This window comes from Ambystoma mexicanum, chromosome 7p (assembly GCF_040938575.1).
Source record: "Ambystoma mexicanum isolate Mex_15411 chromosome 7p, UKY_AmexF1_1, whole genome shotgun sequence".
NCBI lineage: Eukaryota > Metazoa > Chordata > Amphibia > Caudata > Ambystomatidae > Ambystoma > Ambystoma mexicanum.
Genome location: NC_090939.1, coordinates 228887604 through 228906431, shown reverse-complemented (window position 1 = coordinate 228906431; position 18828 = coordinate 228887604). Strand labels below are relative to the sequence as shown.

At 46.7% G+C, this 18828-nt stretch overlaps 1 protein-coding gene across 1 annotated transcript in view; it reads left to right on the top strand.

Annotated features, from left to right (window-relative positions):
- Window positions 1-18828, top strand: part of CHAF1B (chromatin assembly factor 1 subunit B) — a 541423-nt gene that overhangs the window by 81815 nt on the left and 440780 nt on the right. The gene's annotated exons all lie outside the window — the stretch shown is intronic.

Here is an 18828-nt window from a genome sequence, read left to right as displayed (position 1 = left end):
TATTGGTTTCTCTAAGTTTCAGCACAAAGGAGATTTTAGAAGGCGCTCTAGACCTATTCCAAGTCTATCTTCTGAGTTCACACCGAACTAAGAAAAGGAGCAAAGTATCCTGAACTGAAGAAACAGATCCATGCAACTGCTGGTGGAACTCTATTCTTCATCGCCTTAAATGCCCCCCCCCCCACCTCCTTCCTGAGACAGTACAGCCCATTGAAGAGACCCGGTTTCTCATTTAACGCAGTAGCGAGTGCTGCTGCGCTGAATGTACTTTTGAGCACAAGGCTCCACACTTCGTAGGGATTGGACTGCCTATTAGTTTGGGTTGAGACTCCTAAAGAATTGCCTAAAGTATATTTGCACTGTCTGTCTCTCTCTTCTGTTACAGGTTGTGGATCCTTACTTGTTGAATATTCCTTTGGGCAAATAGTTACTGAATATATGTTCCATGGTATAGTGTTGTGTTAGCATTGTTAATACTGCTGTGGTTTCACCTTGTGTTTGATTTAAAAGGCCTTTAATAAATGTATATGTATTTTTGATATTTCCACCTGACAGAGTAATTTGTGGTGTTGTTTACGGTGTGTGCTAATTGTGGACTTTCGATCACCCTCACCCCTCCTGAGACCTAGTCTTGACTGCTGCCAATGCTACCTTGATTGGTCTGGCTTGTCCAGAAGGTTAACAAACAATGAGGGACTGCAAGCAAAAAAATACACACGGTCGTGCTTGGAAACAAGTGAATATATAAAGCAACTAAGAGACCGAGGTATTAAAATTGTTTAGGTGAACAGACAAGACTAGGCCATTGATGGAACCGCTAGTCAAAAATACAAATAGGTAAGTGCAAACCACATCGCAAGACTGGAGATGAAAAAATTCAATTCACATCCTAAATTTAGTAAATTATCATAGATTTAATAGAGTATATCATAAGAATTATAAAAACTCCTAATGTGTCATGAGACATAGAAGTGATAAAATACAATCCATAGAAAAAATGAGTACATGATTGTCAAAAAACGTGCTCAAAACAATGTGCAACACAACCAGAACCATACAATTCACCAATCACTCCATTCATACTAAACTCATACATATCTAAAAATCATACATCAAATACAAAAGTGAAAAACACATACTATACATTGACACAAATAAACTAATTGCACAAAATATTATAGCACCATGTTCAAATTCCAGTACGTGACAAGCACTAGAACATCATTAGAATGTCCTGACATTAGAGACCTTCAAACGTCATGTTAATTGACAATATGGACCGCAACAAAAGTGGACCACTTAAAGAACCGACATGTTTCTTTCCATCTTCATGATTAGATTAATTCTGTGGAAATTCATCAGGGTGACTTAGATACTGAAGTCATCACAAATTGATGGTGCCGGTGTGTTGCAGGGCTCCATGAGCCTGTCTTGTCCTATCATCTAAACAAACCAACAAGGACAGGAATTACTGATCTCTCAATACATACATTCTAGTGCTCAGTAAAAATCTGTGACACGCTCTATCAATGGGCGTGAATGCAAGGTCACAAGACCTATTACAAAGCACCTGTAGGAGGTCACAAACAGCAAATGGATGGACCAACAGGGTTTAGAAACTATATGCATTAGGTTCCAACCCAGTGTGCAGTGCAAGAGAGTGAACAAAAAAGAGAAAAACTGTCAAGTGGGGGCTCTGAGAGCAGAGAATCGTCTGAGGGCAAATGCACAAACTCGAAAAATGCTGTAGATATAGTATAGGCACAATAATCGAGATAACTAGCATATACCGATTCATTCAGAAAAAAATGGCATCTACCAAATCTATTTAGAAAAAGTATGAGAGTAGATGGTTTAGTATACAAGACGCTCAAGGTTAGTAATACATTATCATAAGTAATATAGACTCTTGTCTTAATTATATAATTCAGTGTAAGGAGCTGAGATTAGAGTAACACTTACTGTGCTGATAACCAAGTCACGGCGTAGCCCCAATGCTTGAGTCAGACTAGTGAAACCACACGCAGTATAACCGTGCGGCACGCCTGGGAAAATCCTCCCTATGGAAATGGAGCATACAGTCAAAAATGACAAATACTAGGTCGAGAGAAAAGAATATAAGAGCTCTTAAAATGTCAAGTCAATCAATCTAACATGGATAGGCTAAAACAGAAAGCGGACACCAAAAAAACGTACTTAAATGGAGCGGTGTCAGCTGGAGCGTAATTGGTAGTTAGATTATGCCGTACACTGTCGGGTTGCTAGAGCAACATCCGTGGATGTAGAAATGTAGCAGATATATCTCAATAGCAGCCATTCCAAAAGTCTGGCAAGTAAAAGAATAAATACAAGCACTATTAGCAAAAATAGACAACCTTACTGTGCACACATTATTTAAATGCACGTTGTCTCGACCGCGGGTGTAACACTGTATCCTATAGTGAAGAAATACATTATAAACGGCACGTGTTCGAAAAGCGAGCAGCATGTATCCGGAAGACAATAGTGATAAATAATAGTTCTGTGCCACAACGTACATTCGAACCTAAAGCAGGTGCGTTTCATAAACGCGTGTGGATCAGAGTCAAACAAGCGGTAACTGACACACCGGCGTCATCTGTATCTGCGGGTATATCGGGTAATTGCAGTGACAGTGAAACAAATTAAGGACCGGAGGGAGACACCGAGATTAAAATACAAGTGCACTCATATACAGCTAGTGTGCTATAGCCCAGAGAATGTAGTGTTTTATGCTTACCGGGAGCAAAAACCTCCATTGCAAAAATGGGCGCAGTCTCTCGAAAATGGAAAGGACTGCAAAATGAAAGTAACAGCTCCATATATACTATAGAGCATCATGGTACTAGTCGCATATAGAAGCATGTACGGAGGAAATAAGTGCAGTCATGTTGAAAAGGAGTAGCCATTCACATAACATTGTGATAAACCACACTGAAATGTGCATGACAAACCAAACGAACCATGTAACGCGAAAAAAAGAGGAGAGAATGAATGTAAAAAAAGACTAAAGATGGAATATAAAAAGATGATTGAATCTAAATTCACAGTTACATCCGAAAAAGAAAGAGTTAGAAAGTGAGGTCTGATTGTTCATTCAAGCCAATTAAATGGCTTTTGGTGAGAAATATTAACTTCATCTCCTCCTTAATCAAAATGCTTCTACTTATATTATCGCCATTAGCAGTGCGTACTTTTTTCAAAACTGTCCATTTGAGATCTTCACAGTCATGGTCATTCGTCAAGAAATGGCCGACCACATGAGCTGTCATGTTTTTATTCCTAATGCGGCTCTTATGTTCGGAAACGCAGATCTTTATTTTGTGTTCCGTTTGTCCAATGTACAATTTAGGGCAAGGACAGCAGATGGCATATATAATTCCACTCGTGTTGCAGTTTGTAAAGGTACGTTGTTGCCAGGGTTCAGTCAAACCAATATCAACCGCTGTGGTACGTTTGGTAGAGGAGCAACATTTGCAACTACCACAAGGGGCATGGCCACTCGGTCTTGCTAAACCCGATTGTTCAGTAATGGTGAGCTGAGAAGTAGAATAGTCGCTAATATCATTCCTAGTAATGAGTTCTTTGAGATTGCGTCCACGTTTGAATGCACATCTAGGTACCGGAACCGGATTGCTACTTTTGGATAACAAGTGGCAGTTTCTTTTAATTATGCTGACAATTTTATGTGACAGCGGATTGTAAGTACTGACAAAAACCAAACCGTCCGGATCAGATGTAGAGATCTACGCTTGTACTCAAGAAGTGCTTGTCGATGATTATTAGAAGCCCTTTTGGAGGACCGTTTTACAATTTGACGGGGATAACATCTTTGCATGAGATTATTGCTCAAAATACCAGCTTCCTCGTGGAAGTTGTCAGTGTTGGTGCTATTTCGCTTCAACCTAACAAATTGGCCGAAGGGAAGATTGTCACGGAGTGTTTTGGGATGGAAACTGTCATTTCTCAATAGAAAGTTCCTGTCCGTAGGTTCATGAAACGGTTTTACTTGTAGCGTGTGGTTATCATTGTTAACTAGGATGGTAAGGTCTAGAAAATCGATTCTGTGTCTCATAACGAATCGTAAATTGTAAAAAGGGATTAATGCTATTGAGCCAGTCAAAGAATACCAATAGTAGTTTGTCTCTGTGCCAAATCATGAGCACGTCATCAATATACCTTTTCCATAGGGTCTGGTGTTGGCGAAAGATGTTCGTTTCGCTATAAATATTCTGTAGTTCAACTGAATTGACATAAAGGTTAGCCAGAATAGGTGCCACTGCTGAGCCCATGGCTGTTCCATGCATCTGTTGGAAAAAAGCATTGTTGAATTTGAAATAATACTCCGTAAGGGCTAAAGAAGCGCACCAAAGAATGAACGAGTTGGGCGTCATACAGGAGTACATTTAGCTAACCGTAGCTCTTCAATCATATCTAAAGTGGATGATTGTGGAATCTTGGTATACAGAGAGACAATATCCAAGGTAACCAAAATGTCTTCACTGCTCTTAAAAGGAAATTGTTCAATGAGATTGATACGCAGAAGGTTACCCTGTTCCAAGAAAATAGGCTGGCCTTCTGAACCTCTGCCCACCATGTCGGAGTTCAGAAATCCATCGTCACACTGGCTACATGACATTTGGACACCCCACCCCTTTCCCCAGATTTCAGCAAAAGTCAAAATGTGTTTGTGGGTTTGTGGCTTGGCAAGCGTTGTTCCTTTTACAATTCCACACCGTTTCACCAATCTGCACCAATTTTTGCATAGTTACCCTTTAGGACCCTGCAGACATTACTAGCTACAAGACATTTGGACAACCCATCCCTTTGCCCAGATTTTAGCACCTTCACACATGAGACTGTTGCCTGAAATTGGTGAAACATCAATGTGGTTGTAGGACTGGTCCCGACACGAGGAACAAAACTTGAGGTCCAGGCCCTAGATTGCATGGTTTCCAAGATATCTGCACCAAAATGCACTGCAGCGAACTGCACCACGCCAGGGTGAGGCGACCAGTGGGGAGAGAGCACAGAAGGTCCCAGTATGCAACAGCACACCAACTCTTGCCTGCCTTCCACTCCCCAAAGTCTGCCCCGGGTTATGTCAGCCAGACACATGCACCCATTCTCAGTGCAGTTTACTTCGGGGTGCAAAGCATATCAAGCAATAAGCGAATCGGAACAGCGACCTACAGGATCAGTGTCATGTCTGTCTACAGAACCCGTTCATAGAACGGGTACTTCTGCTAAATAAGCCAGAATACCCATTTCCCAAACAAGACAAAAATAAAGCCAAGATCAAGCCATATTGGAAATCCAGAAGTGACACCTGTCAAAACTCTGAATAGGTCTACGGATTCTAGCAAGTCTTCCCTCTATCCAGACGTTTTTGGAGAAAAAAACCAACAAAGTTCAGACCATTACTACATCAATGCATCTAAACTTGACCATCCGAAGAGACCGGTGAACATAATCATCTTGGCCATGTGCAAAGTAATTGAAAATGTACATGCTTGTGGCTCCTTTGGAATTGTGTGACCCAACCTTTTTGTAAATGGCCATTATGCTTTGGTACAATCCCTCCCGATGCAGAAGTCATGGGCTGCTCACTGAGGTATGGTTTGGTTTTCTAAATGCCTAAACCAGAGGTAAACATTTTAAAGTTCACCTGGGGATGGCAAAGGAACAAAATGGCCAAAGGACAGAACAAAGGACCTTGTGGCATGGCCATTTTTAGGCACTGGCCACTGTCATGGGACAAAGACGGTAAACACTCTTTGGACCATTGAAAAGAGTCAAAAATGCTTTAAAAGTAACTGTTGCTATCGGTTCTGTCCTGGACACGCTTGTACATTCACCAAAAATCCTTCAAGGGTGTGTAGGGCCGAAATGAAAACGAGATCCCATCGCACTGTACTACTGTAAGTTACATTGTGCACCGATAGAAATGTTACCAAAAAATGGCAACAAAGTGAAATAGTAAGGGAAACCAAGTCTGCCAGTCTGAAGGGTATGTCAGTTTCCTCTTAACAAGATGAGCAAAAGCCCAGCGGAGTTCAGCAGAAGGCTGGGCTCCACTGGTAAATCAGGCTAGGATGGTCAGACAAAAGCAAAAGTTGGAGGGCTGGGGGGTGGGGGGAGGCGGTTGGGGGGGGGTGGTCGGTGTTCACAACTGGAGGGAAAATTACCCGTAAATGGAAATCTTTCCTAACAGCCAGTGATGTCTGGAGGGTCCTAACGGGCAACTATGCAGAGTTTGTTGCAGATTGGTGAAACAGTGTGGAATTGTATAATAAACTCTTTGCCACAAATCCTGCCACAAACCAATATTAACTTTATGTATGATGGTTTGAAGGGGCAATGGATCTTCAAATACTATGTATGCATGCTTAAAGGAGAAGCAAGTGCCATTTACTTGGCATGGGGGTAATGTAGTCCAGTTTCTTATGTACTGTTATCCAGTTGATTGCTACATGGAAGACTGCTTTCTGAGGTGCTAGGGTAAGGTCTTTGGGTGTTTTCTCATTCAATATGAGTGAATCGGGGCTTGGACTATAGCTTTAAGTTTCGATAGGTGGCGAATGAGAGAGTTGGTATCTTGGAAATTTCATGTGTTTTATTCAAATGCAATTACATCTAACCCACATACAACCATGAGAGAGTTGATACCGTAGGTGAAGGAGAGGGAGAAGCAGCCAAGACTTACAACTGGGATCCAGAATCTTGTGCAGTTTAGTTTGGGTGGGGCCATCTTGCCAGGGTCCAGTAGATGGTTACTGTCAAGCTTTGGAAGAGGATTTCACTCAGTCTTTGACTATGCTTTAAGTGAATGTTGCGGGTATTTGTGAATCGTGATTCATTTGGTCTTGCAAGCAGGTCCCCCAGCTGTTCAATATAAAGATAAAAGATTGTGCAGCAGATGGAACACCAGAAGTGACTAAAGTAGATGTGTGTACATTTCCATTTTTCAAAAACTTGGGCCAGTGTAAGGCAACCCATTTAAGGCGAGGCAGCAAGATCGGAGCCTGAAGTGTATTTTGTTTGACACATTGGAATTTTTGATCCATGCCATACAACTAGTTGCCATTCAATTCAGAAGAATGCCCTTTTCAAGCCAGTTCTGAACTGAATTGTTCGCTTTCCTTCCAAGCACCCTCAGCCAACTTCAACTTAAGCTCTAGGGAGGTGCTGGAAAAGACATCTTGTATCGGGCATTTACTTCTCAAGGATGTATGCTGCTTGTAGAGGGTAACGTTAAACTTCAAGCAAAGGCGCACATAACAATGGCTGTGGGAGGGCAAGGTCTTCCGCTGGTTGACAGCTGCACCACGTAACCATCACTTGTTCTAAATGGAGGAACTCATTAAGTAGCACAGTCTTCAGATTAAACCAGTTGCTTATAGAGCACATGTACGTTCCATTCCTGAATTGGGATTCGCAACGGAGGAAAACCTCCTGGCAGTCCTGATTATTATTCATAAAAAGCACCTACTAGCAGGCAATAGACCCATGCGGATAAACACACCTTTAGCTCAACATGAGGCTGCCCCATTGAGCATTTGACCAATGCGAAAGCATTGCACACTAGATGGGTTCACTGTGGAGCGTCTCACCAGGCCCCAGATGTAAAATATCTTAAAGCAGAATTGCAAATGTGTGATTTAACATTACCTGAAATCCCATTGTTTGTCTATTACCAAGTAATTAATTGGATTGGAGCTGCAATTTAAAAAATGCCGCTGCATGTGCAGGCATTACATGGTACTTCACACGCGATAATGTATACACTATTTATTTACAGGAGGAACAATGCTCTTTTAGTAGTGAGCTGCTTAAAATGCAGTAAGTTTGAGGGACATTCTGACCGGGTTGTTGACAGTAGTAAATTGAACAGTCGCTGGGGACAGTACATCAGTGGACCTACATACATTATGCACAGCCAACATTGCACATTTTTAAGTCATTGACATTACAACACAGTACCTAGGAGATATTTCGTCTCAGATTGCTTAATTGCATGGGTTGGTGCTTGCGCCATGTCAAGCAGACTCTCAGAAGCCCACGTTAGTCTCAGATTCAGATTACACGGTTGGGGCTTAGAACATGGATTTGCATTGGTGGGTTCAGAATGAATTGAGACCCAACAGGTGCATGTCTTCCAGACAGCTCTGGAAACAAGTTTGGGACCTTAAACAGACTCCCACTTTATTATGGGTGATGCACACTACAGCAAATGGAGGCACATTCATTGCATTGGCAGACGAATTTGCCAAAGAGCACACAGTGACAAGTGCTAGCAGCCATTTCGAAGGGAATTGGTTCCTCCGATGTATTCCACATCTATGACAGGTAATCACCACAGCTGTGCTGCTTCGGAAAATTGTCTACATCCTGCGTCGATACGCTGTCCTCGAGGGTCTCCGTCGAGCCGACCTCACCGGATGTTATAAGTAGGATGCACGACACCCGTAGCCTCAGTTCAGTTTTTTCCACGAACGTGTTCGCTTCGGAGATCTCGATACGCCTCGGTTCTTCTGAGTTATATTCTATCGGTTTGTCAACCTTGTTCGTTTGTGAAGATATCATGTCTTCGTCTTCTACCCTGCGGCCGGGTTTCAAGAAGTGTCAGGACTGCGGTTCCAAGATCTTGCTTACGGACCCGCACAACGCCTGCCTCTGGTGCCTCTCTGAGGACCACGCCACGGATGATTGCGACGATTGCCAGTCGTTGACATCGAAGGCCTTGCAGGAGCGGAAGAAGCTGCTTTCTGTCGTTAGGGTTTCCGAACCCCGAAAGTCGAAATTTGCGGGGCTTTCGACCGACGATTCGAGAGGCGACTCTGTGTCTGCGTAAATCCAGGGGTTCTCGGTCCCGGAAGTGGTTCCCGCCATTCCTCTGCCTCTTCGAGGCACTCACGGAAGCGCAGTCACCGGTCGCCTTCCTCGTCCGAGGACTACGCCCGTCGATGGTTTGCTTGTCCCAACAAGCACTCTTCTCTTGCAGAATGGGATGCATTTCGTACAGAGATCTCGATTTTTGGCTAGGGCCACCGCTCGCATGCCTTCAGGCTCTGGTGGTCAGCGCGATCATCAGGTGCCTTCGAGGTCCTGATCGGACAAGGTGGATCGCTCTAGCCATGCCCGCTCCAGGTCCTGGTCCTCAATGCCCTTAAGACCGTCTGAGCCTGTGAGGTCTTCGAAGAAGACGTCAACGCCATCGGCACCATGTCTGTCGAAGGACTCAAGGCTCCGCCTCCGAGGAAGTGATCGGCGCCGATGCTGTCGAAGGACATGTCCGTGCCTTCGCCCTCGAGGCCTGTGTCGAGGCCATAAGCGCCGCGCTCAACACCGATTCTGTTGACTCCTTTCGAGGATGCTTTGTCGGTGGTACCCTGTGCATCGGTAGAAAACCCAGAGAAAGGCCCTGAAGAAGTCGGTGAGACCTGTCTTTGAGCCTTTTTCTGTGCCCTGCTCCAGGGATTTATTCCAGCCTCTGGATTATATTTCTGAGTTGGAGGAAGGGTCTGAGGAAGGTTTGGTTCCGGATGAGATTCCTGACGAAATATTGTCTGGTCATAGCCAGATGAAGACCTGCGTCAGTCTATGCACGACGCAGTGGTCTTGATACCTCCCCGGTGGTTGAGTTTGGCAGGCCTGAGCCTGATGCGTATGCTGACTCTTCGTACCGGCGGCTGATGTAGAGGGTGACGCAGTACTTGGGGTGGTCTGCGCCACCAGTAGATTTTCTGCAGGATGACTTGACAGATATCTTGTACCATGTCCACCAACTGACCCGGTACTGCCATTCCATATGGCCTTGCAAAGAAGGGCGGCGGCGGCTTGGACTGCTCCGGAGAGTCTCCCGGCAGTGGGTAAGTCGCTGCCGAAAAAGTACCGCCCAGCCAGTGGCGAACCTGCCTACTTGTCCATGCACCCTACTCCGGAGAGTTTGGTGGTGCAGGCGGCTACGGCCCCATCAAAACAGGCGTCATACCCTACCATCCCTCCTGATGGGGATGACAAACATTTTGATGGTTGGGCGAAGAAAGTCTTTTCTTCAGGGGGTATGGCTTTGAAAGCAGCCAACTCTGTGTGTGCCTTAGCACGTTTCACTCACAATCTGTGGAATTGTTTCATTGGTGGCTGAACATATTCCCGAAGGGGAGGAACGGGATGGCTTTCTTGCCCTTGTACAAGATGGCAAGGATGCCTTGTTTGAATCCGTTCAGTCGGGTCTGGATGTGGCAGACTGTGTCAGCCGGTCCATGGCGGCGAGCACCGTGATGCGCAGACTTGCGTGGTTGTGGAAGTCGGGGTTTGCTCCTGATTTACAAGCCCGTCTTCTCAACATGCCCTTTGATGGTGACCATCTTTTTGGCAGCAAGGCTGACGAGAGCCTTGAGAGGTTGCAGACCTCCAAGGCAGCAGACCTCCAAAGCAGCAGCAAAGTCATTGAGCGCTGCAGTTCGCCAACCTGCGCTTTTTCGTCCTAGGGGACAGCAATGGAGGGGGGAGGTTCCTTTCGATACTAATCTACCTTTGGTAGATAGAGGGGTGCTGCAAGTCAAAGGGGCCAACGTAGGAGTACCAGAGGTGGAAAACAAGGTACTCTAGCTGCCAAGGCCGCTCGGGCAGTTGCCTCTTTGCCCTCAGGCACTGCTGCTTCAGCTCAGTCATGAGGCCATGTCCCATGGTTCGCCGGTTGGTGGGGGGGGGGGGGAGAAGGCTGGCGCAGCATCTTGTAGAATGGCGTGCCGTTACTTCAGATGTGTGGGTTCTGGAGATCATAGCCCACGGCTACTGTCTTCCAGCAGAGGCCTTGCAACAATCCACCTTGGGAATCTCGTTGAAGAGTCTGGATCCGCTCCTTGCGCAGGACATCAAATCCCTGCTGGAGAAAGGTGCCATCGAACTGGTGCCTGTAGCAGAGAGGAACAAGGGATGGTATTCCCCCTATTTTTTTATTTCGAAAAAACACGGGGGAATGAGACCCATCATGGACTTGCGTGGTTTGAACAAGCTCCTCAGGAAGGACCAGTACAAGATGGTTACTCTCTCGTCCTCCAGGCCCTTCAACTTCAGGATTGGTTGGTGTATCTCGACCTCAAGGACGCTTACTTTCATGTGCCGATTCATCCCAAGCACAAGAAGTACCTGAGGTTCGCGGTTGGCGACTCGCACTTTCAGTTTCGGGTCCTGCTGTTCGGATTGACCTCCGCCCGGACGGTTTTCACCAAGCTCATGGTGGTGATGGTGGCAGCGTATCTCAAGACTCAAGAAAGGGGGGGGGATTCATGTCTACCCCTACCTGAATGATTGGTTGATCTGGGCGTGCTCTCCCGAGCAAGTCCTGGATCATCTGTCAGTCACCTGCCACTCCCTTCACAGGCTGAGCTTCTCCCTCAACTTAAAGAAGTCCCACTTGACGCCAGCCCAGCGGCTCTAGTACATCGGAGCAGTGCTCGACACGTCCCTGGGGGAGTATTTCCGTCCCCAGGTGATGGCTCATCACATTCTGCAGATGGTGCACAGGTTTCAACATGCCCAGAGTCTCCCGGCATTCGAGTTCTTGAGGTTGCTAGGCCTCATGGCATCCTGCATTCTCCTGGTGCCAGAGGCCAGGCTGCGGATGAGATCTCTGCAGTGGGCTCTCAAGATGCAGTGGTCGCAGTCCTCGGCAGGATGTCGGATCCCGTTCAGATTTCGCCCTCGGTCGCCCAGGATCTTCTGTGGTGGGCCGTCAAAGGCAATCTGATGAAGGGGGCTCCATTTTGGCTACCCTGTCCGGAGGTGACGATCGTGACGGACGCATCCCTCACGGGATGGGGAGCTCATGCCAGCGAGTGGACAGTCAGCGGTCGTTGGTCTGCGTACCAATCTGTTGGAGCTGAGGGCCATCAGGCTAGCTCTCAAGGCTTTTCTGCCGACTATGCGAGGGAAGAATGTCCTGATTCTGACGGACAACACAGTGGCCATGCACTAAGTCAACAAAAAGAGGGCGCAGGGTCACTTCCTCTGTGCAGAGAGGCGATGCAGCTCTGGTTCTGGGCCATCCAGCAGGAAATGTCAATCTCTGCAGTTCATCTGGTCAGAGACGTAAACGAGGCGGTGGACGCTCTGAGCAGGCAGAGCACGGTCTCTCATGAGTGGGAGCTGGCTCAGGAGATTCTCCTGGAGATCTTCGCCCTTTGGGGGACCCTTCAAGTGGATCTCTTCGCCACCAGTGTCAACCAGAAGTGCGAAAGTTTCTGCTTGCTGGAATTTCCTCCAAGAGGAGCCTTGGGGGGGACGCGTTCGTAGTGGAGTGGTCCTTCCCACTGCTGTATGAGTTTTCTCCAGTCCCCATCATTCCGCAAGTGCTACGGAGGTTCGGTTCCCGAATGATCCTCATTGCTCCGGCATGGGCCCGGAGAACGTGGTACCCGGACCTTCTCGACATGTCCATCTGCCCTCCACGCCGTCTTCCCTATCGATACAATCTGCTCTCACAGGAGGGGGGGGGGGGGGGGTCAGGTTCTCCATCCAGAGGTCAAGTCCCTCAACATTAATGCTTGGCTTCTGAAAGGTTGAGGTATAAGGATTGGGACCTCCCTGAAGACGTGATGGAGGCGTTGCCTTCGGCCAGAAGGCCTGCAACAAAGTCACTGTCCCGTTGCCGTTGGAGAAAGTTCTGCGACTGGTACAGGGTTAAGAATGTGGATCCTCTTTCATGTGCCATTCCTGTGGTTCTGTCTTTTTTGCTTTCGTTAGCCAACAAGGACCAGCAAGTGGGTACCATTAAAGGTAGCCTGGCGGCGCTGTCCATATTTAAGCGCTTGTCTGAGGAGTGTTCTTATTTTAAGATTCCTTTTTGATTTCTCAGTTTCTGAAAGGGCTCACTAATGTGTTCCCACCATCACCTTTCCAGGTGCCCGGTTGAGATTTGAACCTAGTTCTAAAATTCCTAATCGGAGCCTTGTTTGAGCCTTTACATTCTTGTCCTTTTATGACTGTTGACTTTGAAAACTGTATTTTTAGTTGTGGTCACTTCCGCTCGCAGAGTGAGTTGCAGGTGCTTTCTGTTAAGTCACCCTTCAGTGTTCCATAAGGACAGGGTTGTCCTTGGGGTTCGTCCTTCTTTTCTTCCGAGTGGTGTTGGAATTTAATTTAAGCCAGAAAGTTATTCTTCTGGCATTCTTTCCTCCTCCGCATCCTGGTAAGGAAGAGGAGACGCTCCATACGTTGGATCCTAGGAGAGCTTTAAATTTCTACATCTCTCGCATGTCTTCGGGTCAGAGTGGACGATCAGCTCTTTATAGGATACGCTGGAAGGCGTTTGGGACAAGCTGTTACTAAGACTTTGTCTAGATGGATTATCTTAACAATTTCTGAAAGTTACCGCTTGGCGGGTAGGGACCCTCCGGTAGGCTTACGGGCCCATTCTACCAGGGGTGCGGCTGCCTCTACTGCTCTGCAGCGGGGTGTTCCCATTCGTAACATTTGTAAAGCAGCCACATGGGTCTCGTACTTTTGTAAAACATTCCCTGGATTCTATCCATGGGCAAGATTTGGCTTTTGGCAAGGCGGTCCTTTATTCTGCACTTTAATTGGGCATTCTTAAATTCTAAATTCTTTTCCCACCTCCATACATTGGTACTGCTTTTGGAGTCTGTCATAGATGTGGAATACGTCGGAGGAACCAATCCCTTCGAAGAACAAGTTACTTTCTTACCTGGTAACGTTCTTTTGATGGGATGTTCCGACGACGTATTCCGCATCATTCCCTCCCAGCCTGCCCCGCTACAGAATTTCTTATGCGATTGCAGCTTACGTTTCCGCAAGGCTTTCTGTGGTTATACTGGCAGAAGATTGGTGCCACACGTTCTGAGCAAGAACTACAACTGAGGCTACGGGTGTCGTGCGTCCTACTTATAACATCCGGCTCGACGGAGGCCCTCGAGGGCAGCGTATTGACGTCATCGACTCAGGACGGAGACGCTGAAAATTTTCCGAAGCAGCACAGCTGTGGTGATTACCTGTCATAGATGTGGAATACGTCGTCGGAGCATCCCATCGAAAGAACGTTACCAGGTAAGAAAGTAACTTGTTCAACTCACTCAGCGACGGCAATGGATGAGTCAAAGCATTCTTGGGTATCCTACCCTGGCCAAAAGGGTTTCTATGCAATTATATTTGATATAAAGAATAACAGTAGTGACTATTCGTATGAAACTGAGAGATCCTATTCAAAAAGCCAATAGCTACCACTCATGCTGGACTTGCATTCACCCATTTTGGGATTACTGCAACTGCACAGCTGTTTCTTGATGGGTATTGGTAGCCAGGATTGAGGCAACAGGTTAAGGTATACATAGCCAACTTTGACACCAGTCTAGTAATAGTGGACTCATGCACAAGGTTCACCTGGATGATACCTTTAAAGAGAGAGCAGACTGCATCAGTCATCCATGCACTCCTGGGTGTAGTAGCCATGACAACTCTGACATTCCATGTTCATAATGGTCAAGCTTTCACAGTGCAGGCTCTGAGAAAGGCGTTAGAGGCTTGGGGAATCAAAGCTGCAGTTTTCTAATCTGTTCTGCCCAGAGACCAATGGTGTTAATGGAGCAAATCGCTCCATAAAGTTGTGCATGACAAAATGCATCCTTTCAATGGGGGGGGGGTAACTGATTGGACCATGTGCCGCTAGTAATTTAAATACTTTACCACACTAGTCGTTATGCAGAGGGAAGATACCATTTGAGCTCTTATTATGCTTGTGCCTCATCTACACTCTCCAGACCCCTCTCCAGACAAGATCCCCAAATTCTCCCCCCACCCCCTGTCTAGTAACCAATCAGCAGTCCAAGCCATTGCCAGATGTGTGGTGTTCCAAGGAGTGAGTGCTCGGCAGGAACTTGGCGGTCAGAGTAACACAACACAGTTGTTCCTTGATTAGTCCGACTGGATTCCACACACCTTTCTGTTTGAACAGAGATTTCTTCAGAGTGTTCTACTGTGACTTTATAGACATCCGTCCAGCCACTGATGCCCATCCTGGGAATGTGTCTGGGAACGACAAACCACCCACCAGACGAAAAACGAAGATTATGTCCCAATTACTCTCGCAGCACCAATACAGAGAATTGGGGAAATAGATGGCCAGTTTAAAAAGCCAGATTGAAGCCGAACACAGAATGACTTGTTTCAGAGTTCCAGACACCGTCTCGCTTGGAAATGAACCACCTCTCTGTCGGGGGACACCGTTCAAGACTTGGCTTTTCAACCAACCACTTTGAAAGAAATAAGAGCAACTGACTAAAAAACTGTGCACGAGAAACGTTATTTTTGTTTTTTTAACTTTGTTTTTTATTAACGTCTTGAGCATACAAACGGGTACACTGGAAATCCCTGTCACCAGAACACCCACAATAAAAAAGACATTATCTTTACATTAAATGCCTTAAAGAGAACCCCCCCATGTACCACCCCCTGCCCAAAAGCATTCAAAAATCCGGGAAGAGGCGTGGTACAACAACTGTGGTATGGACAAACAACGAAGAGTAAGGGCCAACAAAAACCATTCAAATAGGTTGACATAGTGGGGACAACCCCCTACATATTTAACTTTCAGGTAATGGTGAACTCAAAGGAAAGCACAAAGATTTTTGAAAAGTCCACAGGCCTCCAGAATTTAGTCTCATAGTCCCATTCATCATTCAAGAGGACTGCCATCCATTCCTGCACAAAAGAAGACATAGTACCATTAGCTATAGTCGCTATCTTCTCGTAGATAAGGATCGCCTTAAGCTTATTGAGCCATTACGCTTTCGAAGGGGCCACCAGACTCTTCCATTTTTGAGCAAGTGCCGACCATCCTGCTCTCAACATCGCCCCTACCACTTTCGGTAAACCACTCATCTCAGCATAGGCGTGCCCAAGAGGACCTCCAGGGGGAGTAGGGATGGAGAGACCCCCGCTATTTCCTTAATCCAGCTAAGTACTTCTGCCCAATACACCTGGATCGCAGGGCATTCCCACCACATGTGGTACCAAGTACCTCGCTGTGAACATGTTCTGGGACACATCAGGGACACATTTTTAAACATTTTAGACAAAACAACCTGGGGGACGATGCCATGAATGGAGAGCCTTATAGCCATGCTCCGTTGCTGCAGTATACAGCTCCCCCGAGAAAATGGATTGAAAAATAGCCCTCCATGTAGAGTCTTCCACTGCTATACCAAATCTCCCCTCCCAAACTTGCTTAAATGGCTGCCTACCCTCCAGGTCCGCTGTAACCAATCATTTATAAATCTTAGAGCCCTTTCTGGTCGGGAGTAAGCCAAGAATTGTTCAAAGGGGGAAAAAGGCCACTTCAAATCGGTGACCCACTTTGGGTGCATGAATATTCCCTTCAGGCAAAGATATTCAAAAACAGAGACCGACCTCTCACCCAATGCTTCAGACAGTTGATCATATTCAATGAAACCCCCTTGACCCAAAAGCTGAGCTGCCATCTCCAGACCTGCATCTGACCACACCTCGGTGTCCGTGAATCCCCTGGACCCTAAAGAGAAAGGGGGACCCCACAGTGACGACAAAGGGGAAGGCCAGGAGGAAAGCAGTTTATTAAACCTATCAGATTTCAAGGAGTCCCACAAAACAGCAAGGGTAGGATGACCTCTACGGAAGGGACGAAGAGACCTTGGTGGGGCCCACAGTAGATGCCGCACCTTCTTCGGATGGGCGTGACAGTCCAGTACGTCCTCATCTCGTCTCATATGCTCCAGCATCACATGAAGTTGAGCTGCCTTATGGTACAGCCTAAAATCCTGAAGGCCAAAGCCTCCATACAGCTTGGGAAGGGTTAAAGTCGCATACTTCTAGCACTTTTGCCATTCCAGATAAATCTGTGAATACTAGAGTACAACGCCTCAAAAAAGGCCTCTGGAATCACCACAGGGAGAGCAGAGAACCGATAGAGAAGAATGGGCAAGATGTTCATTTTTATCGAAACCATACGCCCAAACCAGGAGAGGGTAAGAGAGGCCCATCGATTAAGATCTCTACCAATCTTTACCAAAATCGGGGGGAAGTTAGCTTGGAAAAGTTGCGTCAACAATCTAGTGATGGTGACGCCCAGATACGGGGTAACATTCCGTTCTATTCTCACACCCAAAATTTCAGATCTCTTCCGTGTATCCCCATCTCTATTGCTCATCGGCATTATGCAGGGTTTTGAGGCATTCACCTTGAGCCCTGAGAAAGATCCAAAAAGCGCTATAAGATCCAACAACCGAGGTAGAGTGGACTGGAGATTCGTAAGGTAGGCTAAGATGTCATCCGCAAACAATGAAAGTTTGAAGTCACAGCCCCCTCACCTAACTTCAGTGATCTCACGATCGGCTCTAACAGCAATGGCCAGAGGCTCCATTGCCAGGGCATATAGGAGCGGGGACAAAGGACACCCCTGACGAGTACCCCTGGAAAGAGCCAGAGGAGATGAAGCACACCCATTAACTAGAACCCGCGCCATGGGGCCGTTGTACAGGGCTGAGACCCACCCGCAAAACTTGTCTCCCACTCCCATTTTCCAGAGCACTTTTCCCATATAAGGCCACCCGACACGGTCGAATGCCTTTTCTGAATCGAGCGAAAGAAGGTAACCCTCCTCATCCGGCCTCAAAACTTTGTACATAAGATCCAGGGTCTTCCGAACGTTGTCAGATCCCTGACGACCAGGGATGAAGCCCACCTGATCCCACATGGGCCAACGACGGGAGGAGTTTCGAGAGTCTGTTCGCTAAAATTTTGACATCCGTATTAAGGAGGGAAATGGGGCGATACGATTGACATAGGGATGGATCTTTCCCTTCTTTGGGGAGGACCACAATAAGGGCAGACATCATGGAGTGTGGAAGGGTACCCAGCTCCAGGGCTGCATTAAATATTCTAGCCATGAAGGGGGCCAAGGTGAAGCGATACACTTTGAAAAAACTAACAGTAAAACCATCATCGCCTGGGGAGGTGCCACTTTTCAGGGAAGCAATGGTGTCGACTATTTCTTGGGGGGGTAATAAGTTGCTCGAGAGGGTCAGCTTTCTCAGGGGGCAGATGGGGGATGGGGAGGGACTCCAGGAAACTATCGATATCAGCACCCTCCCGAAAGTACTCAGCAGTATACAGATGCTCGTAGTATGCCCTAAATTGCTCCGCTATCTCACCATCCCTTAGAGCCCTACCCCCCTCGGGGATGCGAATAGAGTTGACTCTCCTACTATTTCTAAGTCCCTGGAGCTTCCACGCCAGAATCCGATCTGATTTTTTCCCCCTTCTCCATGTATTTCTGCTTCAAGAAAGACAGCTTTTTTTTCTGTCCGCCCCACAAGCAAAGCCGCAAGCCTTGAGCGCAGCTGCTGTAATTCTTCCCATTTACCCAGAAACATCTGTGTCTTCAATTTCCCTCCAGGCTGGATAGCTGCGATCTTCTCTCTCAACTGCTTTTCTTCCCAGTCCCGCTTCTTTTTTCTCGAGCCCACCTCAATGAGGACACCCCTAATGGTCGCCTTAAACGCGTCCCAAACTCTGATGACACCCATCTCCCCATTGTCGTTATTAGCGAAATAGTCTGTGATAGTGGCTAAGACCAATTATCGCACCTCCTTATCCTGCAGCAGAAAATCATGCACCGCCACTGGGAACCAGTCGGTGGAGAGGGGAATCCCAGTTTAACCTTAACCAGGTCATGGTCGGACCAAGGAATGACTTCTACCCCATGTTCTGTAATCTCCTCCTTCACTGACAAATCTACCAGGATGTGGTCAATCC